The sequence below is a fragment of the Myotis nattereri genome (assembly GCF_964212035.1).
Source record: "Myotis nattereri genome assembly, chromosome: 15".
Taxonomy (NCBI): Eukaryota; Metazoa; Chordata; class Mammalia; order Chiroptera; family Vespertilionidae; genus Myotis; species Myotis nattereri.
In genome coordinates, this window is record NC_138090.1 from 7443909 (window position 1) to 7455276 (window position 11368).

An 11368-nucleotide genomic window follows, 5' to 3' on the forward strand; every position below is an offset into this window, starting at 1 on the left:
AATTGTACACTTTATTTTATTACTAATTTTAAAAGGTATAGAATAGTAAGCTATGCACAGGATCAATCAAAAATATTTTTATTGATTTCAGAGAGGAAGGGAGAGGAAAAGAGAGACAGAAACATCAATGATGAAAGAAAATCATTGACTGGCTGCCTCCTGCAGGCCCCCTACTGAGGATTGAGCCCCCAAAATTGAACCCGGAACCCTTCAGTCCACAGGCTGACGCTCTATCCACTGAGCAAAACCGGCTAGGGCTGAAATTGTACACTTTAAATGGGTGTATGGATTGTGAGTAATATCTCGTTAAAACAGTTATATATTTGAAAAAATGAAAACAAGGAAGAAGAAAGAGGAAGGAAGGGAAGGAAGGAGGGAGGGAGGGGGGGAGGGAGGAGGGGGTGGGAAGGAGGGAGGAAGGAAAGAAGAGAGGGAGGGAAAGAGGGAAAGAAGGAGGAGGACAGAGGAAAGGAGGGAAGAGGAGGGAGGGAGGGAGGGAGGAGGAGGAGGAAGGAGGGAGGAGGAGGGAGGGGGAAGGGAGGAAGGGAGGGAGGGGGAAAGAAGGGAGGGAGGGAGGGAGGAGGGAGGGGGAAAGAAGGGAGGGAGGGAGGGAGGGAGGGGAGGAGGGAGGAGGAAGGAGGGAGGAGGGGGTGGGAAGGAGGGCGGAAGGAGAGAGCAGGCTCCTATGGAAGGGAAACAGGGCCAGGCACTCTGACTAAGTGGAAACACCCAGGTCCGTGGGAACTGATCTCACCTCTCCAGAATGTGGGCAGACGGGACAAAGACGAGCAGTGCCAAAGGGACCACAGAAGGTATGGCCACTCTTCCTTAGGAAAATATCCCACAGGATTTGCTTGGGGAACCACGGGAAAGAATGGGGTTATTAAGAAAAATGATTCCGCACTTGGAAATAAGGCAACAGGAGGCTGTATGTCCTTTGAGCTCATGCTGGAGCAGACCGAGCCTGGGTTATTTGGTTATCTATGGGCTGTGCCTTTGACTTGAACTTTCCTGTGGATCAGGGCCCAGATTCTGTAAAGCTGTGTGCTAATGTATACAATTCTCCTCCATAGAGATGCAAGTGATCTTTTTGTTCTTGTTAGAAAGAATGGGAGAGGGAGAGACCGAAACATCAATGATGAGAATCATTAATGGGCTGCCTCCTGCACACCCCCTACTGGGTGGGGATCGAGCCCGCAACCTGGGCATGTGGCCTTGACCGGAACTGAACCTGGGACCCTTCAGTCGGCAGGCCGACGCTCTGTCCACTGAGCCAAACCAGCTGGGGCTGTTCATATTCTTTTTTTTTTTTTTTTAAATATATTTTATTGATTTTTTTACAGAGAGGAAGGGAGAGAGATAGAGAGTTAGAAACATCGATGAGAGAGAAACATCGATCAGCTGCCTCCTGCACATCTCCTACTGGAGATGTGCCCGCAACCCAGGTACATGCCCTTGACCGGAATCGAACCTGGGACCTTTCAGTCCGCAGGCCGACGCTCTATCCACTGAGCCAAACCGGTTTTGGCCTGTTCATATTCTTAAAGTTACACTCTGACGGGGAACAGAGATCCTTTCCTCTACAGCAGCCCCCCCCTTATCCACGGTTTCAATTACCTGCGGTCCCCTGTGGTCGGAAAATATTACATGGAACATTCCAGAAATAAACAATTCACAAGTCATCCTGCTCCGTCCTGCCCGCAACACGACTCGCCCCTTGGTCCAGCGTATCGGCGATGCAGACGCTGCACACCCACCCGGAGTCCTGGTTATCGGATGGACCGTTATGGGATAACAGGGCTTGTGCTCAGGTCACCCTGAGAATTGCCTAGCGCCAGGGCGCCATGCCTGTCATGCACTTCCCTAGCTCGTCACACAGACACGGTATCACCTCATCTAATCACAAGTAGGGTAAACACAGACACAGCACGAGGAGGTCTTCTAAGAGCGAGAGAAACCACATTCACGTTTATTATGGTTCACTGTTAGCACTGTTCTACGTTATTATTAGTTACTGTTGTTCATCTCTTACTGTGCCTAATTTATAAATTAAACTAAAAACAGGTTTGTATGGGAAAGTCCGTGTGCTGGTCCCTCCCGCCACTTGGCTGAAAGGATGCTGTCAGCCGGGCGCAAATCCTCACTATGGTGGGAGACTGGAGAGTTATTTCTGGAGAATCCCCAGAAAATTAACCTTTAGACTTTCGGAGTGAAGCTAAGTCTCCAAGGAGCAGCAAAACCTCAAGCGTGAGGCTTTTAACACAGACGTTAGCCCAGCCGGCGTGGCTCAATGGTTGAATGGCAACCTATGGCGTGGCTCAGTGGTTGAATGGCAACCTATAAACTAGGAGTCGTGGCTCAATTCCAGGTACGGACACACGCCCCCCGGGGTTGCCGGCTCGATCTCCAGTGAGGGGCGTGCGGGAGGCAGCTGATCCATGATTCTCTCTCATCACTGATGTTTCTATCTCGCTCTCCCTCCCCCTTCCTCTCTGATATCAACAAAAATCTATTTTTAAAAAACAGATGTTAAATCCCACTATAATTAATATCCTTAGTGAGAGAAGGCATTGTATCCATGCAACAAAAATAAGGTTCTTTTAAACATTGTGTTGTTGTTGTTGACAAGATTCTTTTTTGTTAAGTGTCTTGTTTGCAAAATGGCGATAACTCCTAGATACAGAGAACAGACTGATGCTGCCGGATGGGGAGCAGGTTGGAAGGTGGGTGAAAAAGGTGAAGGGATTAAGAAAGACAAATTGGTTGTTACAGGATAGTCACGGGAATGTAAATTACAGTGCAGGGAATACAGTCAATAACATTGTAATCACTATGTGTGCGGCCAGGTGGGCACTTGAAATTTTCAGGGGACCCCTTTGTAGAGTATATAATTGTCGCACCACGGTGCTGCACCCCTGAAACTAATACAGAATAATATTGAATGTAAAACTGTAATTGGAAAAATAAATAAATAAAAAGAGTCTTTTTGGGGGCTTCCCCAGAAGCAGACTCGAAGTAAACAATTTCAGTGCAAGCGACCGTTGGTAGGTAATCCCAGAAACTACAGGTTGAGGAGTTGAAAAGGGAGGCGGAGAAGGGAAAGAGGCCAGTCACAGGTTACTGCTGTGGTCACCGGAGCCAACTCCTGCCGGGACCCCAGGAGACAGCAGGGGACAGCCTCAGAAGTATCCCAACCAGCGCACGGGGACCCACAAGGGCTTCTGAGGGAAGTGACCTTCACCACTTCCAGTTCGCCCTGCACATCAGCTGCCAGTGTTACTTGGAAGAAAACAGCCCCTGGGCAGCGCTCTGCAGATATTTGCAGTAAACAGCCCTGGGCAGCAAGCAGGAGGAGGGGTGGGGAGGTGAATGCCAAGAGCTAGTGCCAACAGCCGCTGCGACAAGAAGCAATCAGAAACAGGAAAGATTCTTGTCAATTAAAAAAAAAAAGTAAATAAGTGTGAGAGCAGAAATAAAACATTCGAGGAAGGGTGAGAAGGAAAAGTGGAAGATAACTTGACTTCCTGGATCTGGGGTGCAGGGGGGACTTTGGGATTATGGGCTGCTCCCCGTTGCAGTTGAATTGAGAACCACTATTTGGCGGTCCTTCCAGGTCACCATCATGTAAGCAGAGAATTCTGATTTAACCAGAATATCATCATGTAACTGCATGGGAGGAAGAGAGAGACCGGAAGCAAGTGGGTGGGGGCGGTGAGTATAAAACATTCAGTCCACACCTGCCATGGGAAGACAGTAGACCCTGTGTCAGGTTGATAAATCAAGAAACAGCATATAAGCACCGCATTTTGAAATATGGAGGTAAATGCCGGAAGAAACAGCTGAAGGGTCAAGTAAGTCATCTACTCAGAGGAGCAGAGCTCAGAGAGAATTCACGTGTATGTGTGTGTGTGTTTGTGTGTTGAGGTGGGATGCGTTACTCATTTTTGCTACAAACATTGTAATATTACCTGGTTTTTAAATACCATGAACATTCATGAATTTGATCAAAATTTTATAAATAATCCTATATAATAAAAGGCTAATATGCAAATCGACCAAACAGCAGAACAACCGGTGGCTATGACACACACTGACCACCAGGGGGCAGACACTCAACGCAGAAGCTGCCCTCTGGTGGTCAGTGCACTCCCACAGGGGGAGCGCTGCTCAGCCAGAAGCCGGATGGCTGGCAACCGCAGAGGCGGTGAGGGGAGCCTCTCCGACCTCCTTGGCAGCGCTAAGGATGTCCGACTGATGGCTTAGGCCCGCTCCCCACGGACTGTGAGATGGCCGGGCTGAGGGACCCCCCCACCCCAAGACACACTGACCACCAGGGGGCAGACGCTCAATGCAGGAGCTGCCCCCAGCCTGCAGGCCCTGATTGGCTGATCGGGGCCTGCCAGACAATCTCTTGGTCCCTTCCCCCAGTTGCAGGCTTCAATTGCCGATGGGGAACCGGGAGCCGGGGGTGGGTGGCAGTGGACTCGGGCGGCACGGGGGCCCTGATTGCCCCACCAGTTGCTCCACACACAGAGCGAGACCAGCAGCAGTGGCGGCCGGGGACAGGGCCGGCTGCCAGCAGCCAGGGAAGATCGGCCTTGATCGCAGGCCAGGCCTAGGGACCCTACCCCTGCACGAATTCCGTGCACTGGGCCACTAGTGGATAAATAAACTGTGAAAGCCCTGGCTGGGTGGCTCAGTTGGTTGGAGTGTTGTCCTATACACCAAAAAGGAAGGCAACCAATCGATCTTTCTCTCTTTCTCTTTCTCTCTATCTATCTACCTATCTATCTATCTCTATCTCTCTATCACTCTCTCTCTGAAAAATCAATAAACATATCCTCAGATGAGGATTAAAAATAATTAATAATAATAAAATAAATTGTGATACTTCCATACAATGGAATATTACTCAGCACTAAAAAGAAATGAGCTATAGCCCTGACTGGTTTGGCTCAGTGGATAGAGCATCGGCCTGCAGACTGAAGGGTCCCGGGTTCGATTCCCGTCAAGGGCATGTACCTTGGTTGCGGGCGCATCCCCAGTGGGGAGTGTGCAGGAGGCAGCTGATCGATGTTTCTCTCTCATCGATGTTTCTACCTCTCTATCCCTCTTTTTCTCCCTTCCTCTCTGTAAAAAAATCAATAAAATATATTTTAAAAAAAGGAAAGAAATGAGCTATAAAGCCACAAAAAGATATGGAAGAACCTTAGACTGCACATGACTGGATGAAAGAAGCCAACCTGAAAAGGTTACGTACGGTATGATCCCAACTAGAGGACGTTCGGGAAAAGGCAAAACTACGGAGCCAGGAGAAAGATCAGGGGTTGCCAGGGGTTGCCAGAGGCCTGGCAGAGCACAGTGAAAATACGATACCGTAATTGTGAACACCTGTCATTTTACACTTCGTCTAAACCTTAGGCTGTACCACACCAAGAGCAAATCATAACGTAACCTATGGACTCTGGTGATAACGATGTATCCGTGCAGGTTCATCAGTTGTAAGCAATGTACCACTCCAGGGGGGGATGTTGGTAATGGGGGAGGCCCTGAGTGTGTGTGTGTGGGGAAGGGAGTATACGGAAACCTTTGTACCTTCCCCTCAATTTTGCTGTAAACCTAAAATTGCTCTGAAAACATCCTAATGAAGAACATTGACTAAGTATTATACAGAACCTGCATGGTCCACAAGGGGCTGTTAATAATGGTTTCCTCTGGGCGTGTGGATTGAGACCGGAAGGGAAGGAGGGAGGGAGGGAGGGAGGGAGGGAGAACTTTCCTTTTCCTCTGTGTCACTCAGTAATACTTGTCCTACAGGGACTGTGGTAGCCCCAGCGGCTTTGGGAAAGAATGGAGTTCCTGGTATTTCTGGCTGGCACTGCCTCCTGCTTTTGACAAGGGACAAGGGAGAAGGGAGAGGTCCTGGCTTGGCAAGGACGTGGCCCGCCTCCAGGGGGATCCGGCGGAGCCAGCGGTGACAGCAGAAGGGCATGTTGACAGAGTGACTCACTTTCCAGGAGGGGTGGAGACAGCGCCCTCCCCGCCTTCCAGGTGAGCTGCCAGGGCACCGGGCCGCGGAGTGCCTTGCTCCCGCAGTCCGAAAGGAGAAGTCCCTTCCCCGATCAGCAGAAACGAGGGGCCCTTGCCATCTTGCACAAAGCTCTCTCGGAGCCCGCCCAGGGGTGGGAGTTGGGGCTGGGGGATCTGGGCACCCTTGGGCCTGGGGGGAGAGGTTGTAGTTGGGGATAGTGAAAGGTTTTCATCATCCTTTTGTTTGCAGGGAATTGGATACACACTCGGAGGAGGCGAGGCGAGGCGTGGGGAGGCCCAGGAGCCAGGGCGAGTGGGAGGTCCCGGCCACTGTCAGCTGGAGGGGCAAGGGAACAGGTCACTGGGGCCCAGGGGCTGGGGCCACCTGCAGAAGCTGGAACCACCACAGGCCTGTCCTTGGAGCCATGGAGAAGAGCCAGCCACAACCAGAGGCGTTGCCGAGGCAGAGGGAGGGAACGCCCCCTCCCCCCATGCTTCTTCTATTCTCCTGCCTCCAGCTGACCCAGGAGCCTGGGAAACATACCCTAAGGGCTCATACCCCAAGCCCTCCCGCAACACAGGGAAGGGGAGGAATAGATCTCAGGGCGCATGGGGCCCAGACTGGCCCGTGGCCTTTCCACCTTGGCATTCCAATAGCCCATCCAGTGCCTGACACAGATCCAGGCTCCATAGCTGCGTGTGAACAAGTGAACGACTGGAGGGGGCGGAGGGCACAGTGCCGCACTCACTGACGGCTTTAAAAAGTGAAAGCCCGGCCCTGGCTGGGTGGCTCAGTTGGTTGGAGCATCCTCCTGTACACAGGAGGCAACCAATTGATGTTTCTCTCACACATCAATGTTCCTCTCTCTCTCTCTCTCTCTCTCCCTCTCTCTTTAAAAAAATCAATAAAAAGATATCCTCGGGTAAGGATTAAAAAAAAAAAAAAAAAGTGAGCCCTAACTGGTTTGGCTCAGTGGATAGAGCGTCGGCCTGCGGACTGAAGGGTCCCAGGTTCGATTCCAGTTAAGGGCATGTACCTTGGTTGCAGACACATCCCCAGTGGGGGGTGTGCAGGAGGCAGCTGATCGATGTTTCTCTCTCACCGATGTTTCTAGCTCTCTATCCCTCTCCCTTCCTCTCTGTAAAAAATCAATAATATATATATATTTTTTAAAAAGTGAAAGCCTGGTATAAGAACTGTTGAACGGCATCTACGGACGTGGAACATACTTTGACCTCACTTGATCCATGACCCCTTGAAATCTGGACACGCTGTATTTCTCTCCTGTAGCACCTCCCTCCCTGTCATTCTCCACGTCAGACTGGGAGCTCCTTGTGAGCGTGCTGCTCACTGCTGCGCCCCTAGGGCCAAGCACGCAGCAGGTGCTCATGTATTTGTTGACAGAAGAGAGGAAAGTGCTCTGTAGCCATCAGATGATGGGCCACCTCCCCCGAACTGGTCTCTGTTCTATGATATACAAATAGTCACTGCCCATAAGCCAGTTTCTTTATCTGACTTTTTTTTTTAGCAACTTCCCTTTGGGGGAAAAAGAAGCCCGGTACTTCTTTTTATTATTATTATTATTATTATTATTATTAAATATATTTTTATTGATTTCAGAGGAGAAGGGAGAGGAAGAGAGAGAAACGTTAATGATGAGAATCATTGATCAGCTGCCTCCTGCACGCCCCCTACTGGGGACCGAGCCTGCAACCCGGGCCTGTGCCCTGACTGGGAATCGAACCGTGACCTCCTGCTTCATAGGTGGATGCCCAACCTATTTGTGGTTGAAGCTTCATACTTTGGATGGATCTGACTATATCATTCTTAAGTCAAAATGCAGAGTGCTACAAAAACAATGCTAGGCAGGGGGCAGCGTCCACAGGGAGATACTCGAGGCGGTCAGGAAGTGGTCCCAGAGAAGTGGAGGTGAGGGTGGTCTCTAGACTTTAAGCTGCTCTGAGGCCCTTTCTCTTTGCAGCTGCCTGGATCCGCACAGGTGCATTCTCACTGCTCCCCAAAGGGGAGACGCCTCCCTCTAAAGCAGAGTTTCCCAGCCTCAGTGCTATGGACATTTGGGCCAGTTCATTCTTTGTTGGTGGGGGGGGGGGGAGGGAGCTGTCCCACGCATGAAAGGGTGTTTGACAGTGTAGAGGGTTGAATAGTGTCCTCCCCCCGCACCCCCCCAAATTCACATCCACCTGGAACCTCAGAACGTGACCTTGTTGGAAATAAGGATCTCGGCAGATGTAATTAGTTCAAGATCCTGAGGTGAACTCTTCTTGGATTTAGGGTTGGCCTTGAATCCAATGACTTCTGTCCTTGTAGGAAGAGGCGAGGGCACACAAAGGCTCTAAGAAGAAGACGCTGAGCATCAATCCACCCTGGACCACGAAGTCGATTCCAGGTCAGGGCACATGCCCAGGTTGTGGGCTGGATTCCTAGAAGGGGGCGTGCAGGAGGCAGCCAGTCCATGATTCTCTCTCATCATTGATGCTTCTCTCTCTCTCCCTCTCTCTTCCTCCCTTTCTAAAAATCAATAAAAACATTTTAAAAGAAGAAGAAGACAGCCATGTGAACATGGAGACAAAGTCAAGAAATGACAAGGATTGCCAGAAGTCACAGGATTCTCTCCCAGAGGCTTCGGAGGGAGTGTGGCTTCGCCAACACCTTGAATTTGGACAGTACCTTTCTGTGGTCTTAAGCCACCCCATCTGTGGTTGTTACAGCAGCTTTGGGAAACTGATACCAGCACAACCTCTGGTCTCTGTCCGCTAGATGACAACACCCCCCCCCCACCGCCCCCCTCGGTTATAACAAACAAAAATGTCTCCAGATCGTCCCTCCCCTAGGCCCTACCCCCAGCCACTGCTCTCACAGGGTGGATAGGACGAGAAGAAAGAGCCGAGTGGGATGAACCTGGGCTTGAATTCCAGCCCCACCCGGAATAGCTACGTGACCTGGAGAAAGTTGCTCAACTTCTCTGCAGCTCCGTCTCCTCCCGAGTGACATGGGGGTTGAGAAGGTATCAGCATCTCCTCGAACCACCAGGCCGATGCCGTGAGATAAGGTGTGGGACGTGCTCAGCTCAGCACGGCGTCTGGCGCGTAGGTAGCGCTCAGTAAATAGAATCTCAAACAACCGTTGTGATACATGTTTTTATTGAGCAACAATATCACCTGAGTGATGATAAATATGTTAGGAAATAACAATGGCAATTGGCAGTGCTGTTCTTTAAAGCTCGCAAGCTGAGTCAGGTTTCCACGTGATCATCCACTATGAATGGCTGCCAGACCGACCGGCCAGGAGCTGCTTCTCAGAAGGCATGACATTTCCTGCTGTGGTCCGTGTGGTCTTTCCCCACAGTTCCAGGTATTGCACTGTGATTCCCCTGGATCCTCCTTAAAGCTGTGTTGGAATGAACCCCGTGAATCACAGAAGGACACCTCAAGAAGTCGAATTAAAGAGTCACATTTATTGCAATCCGGGACTATGAGGGGTCATTCCCAAATCTCATAGCGATAAGATGGTGGCAAAACCAGACTTATATAGGCAAAGATCACAAAGATATTGACTACACCTCAAGGTTTGGAATGAGGAACCTGGTTTGCAAAAAGCAGTTTACAGAAGCAGAAGCAGCATGTTATCTAAATTACAGTTTTGGGTCTCTGGATCACTGAGTTGCCAGGAATTCATTACCTAGGGCCATCGAGGCAATTTAGAGTAATTGCGCTGTCCTGGTCTTGGGACCACTGAGTCAACTGGAACGCATTATCTGTGGCCACTAAAACAATTTAGGATAATTGCGCTGTCCTGTTTCCCAGGTACAGAAGAATGTGCTTTCTAAAACCAGTAACATAACAATCAATGGGATGGTCATTCAATCGAATGGGATGATGTATACAATTCAGAAAATCAAAATAACTTTTCTATTGTTAAGCAAAGCAAATAGGTACCATACTTCAGCTGCACGCTACATCTTTTCCCAGTTCCTCTTGGGACTGGCATCCATTTGTATGCCCGGGCCCACGAGAGCATGCTAAGTATTTCTAAAGGCGGTCTGCACTGCTCCCAGAGCCCGAAGAGCCTACCACCAGAGAGAAGGCGGGGCAGGGCTCAGGCTCTCTATCATCTTCAGTAATCCACTCTGGCCCCAAACTTGTGCCCCCTGAGCAGCAACACAAAAGCACTTTGGGGTTTAGTGACTACGTGTTCCTCGTGGGGGAAGGTGGCCGACCCTCATCCTAAGCAGCTGCTTCCTACTCACATCCAGCACCCCTCCCCCACCCCTCAGAGAAGTTTGCCCATCCTGCCCTCTTCTATCCCAACGGGGGCAGAAGAAAGCTACCCTGCTGCTCACCCAGGCCTGCCACGACCATAACGCACATCAGTGTGGAAGTTAAGAACTTGATTCCATTCATTAAAAAAAAAAAATTATTTTTTTTTACTGATTTCAGAGAGGAAGGGAGAGGGAGAGAGAGAGATAGAAGCATCAATGATGAGAGAGAATCATTGATCAGCTGCCTCCTGCACGCCCCCTACCCAGGATGGAGCCTGCAACCCGGGCATATGCCCTTGACCGGAATCAAACCCGGGACCCTTCAGTCCGCAGGCCAAGGCTCTATGCACTGAGCCAAACCTGCTAGGGCGTGATGCCATTCTTGTGTGTCCATGGGCAACTCACCTAATCTACTCTATCCCTCCGCTTCTTGGCCTGTAAGAGGAAGACAGTAATACCAATTCCTTAAGACGTTTGAGGCTTCGATGAGATGTTAACTACTAAACGGTGTGAGGCATAACCTCTCGGGTTGCAACGAGCTGATTTGGGAACTGTTTGCACCATTTCACTGGAAACTCCTTGAGGGTGGGCGTGGTGTGCTCCACGCAGTCCCCCGAGCTGCTCAGGACGCATTCGGTGCCTAAAGGTCTCTTGAATGTATATTCATTTAATAACCAGCCAGGTTTTTTTTTTCTTTCCTTTCAGGGATGCAGGATACTGGTATCTAAGAGAAAGTGCAGTTCGTATGCAAGAAGCACCAGGTGGTGAGCAGAGTAGAAGCCTCACAGCGAGGCAGAGGAAGGAAAACACTCCCAACAAATGGATTTCACTTTCTGCGTCTCCGTTTCCTCGTTTGGAGAGTAAAGAGAGTCCTGGATATTATTACAAGGCTGCTGCAAAGGTGGCAAGGGCATAGTAAGTGCTGGAGAAACAGCCCTTACTATTATTATCATCTTAAGAATTATTGTCGAGGAAGTAAAACCAAAGGCGCTGAGGTACCTGGTCAAGGCAGCGCGGAGATGGGCGGGGGAGCGCTGGGCGGGGCCTCTTGAAGCCAC

At 50.2% G+C, this 11368-nt stretch overlaps 1 protein-coding gene across 1 annotated transcript in view; it reads left to right on the forward strand.

Annotated features, from left to right (window-relative positions):
• The window catches only part of NLRC5 (NLR family CARD domain containing 5), a 940085-nt gene that overhangs the window by 771996 nt on the left and 156721 nt on the right, over positions 1 to 11368 (forward strand). The gene's annotated exons all lie outside the window — the stretch shown is intronic.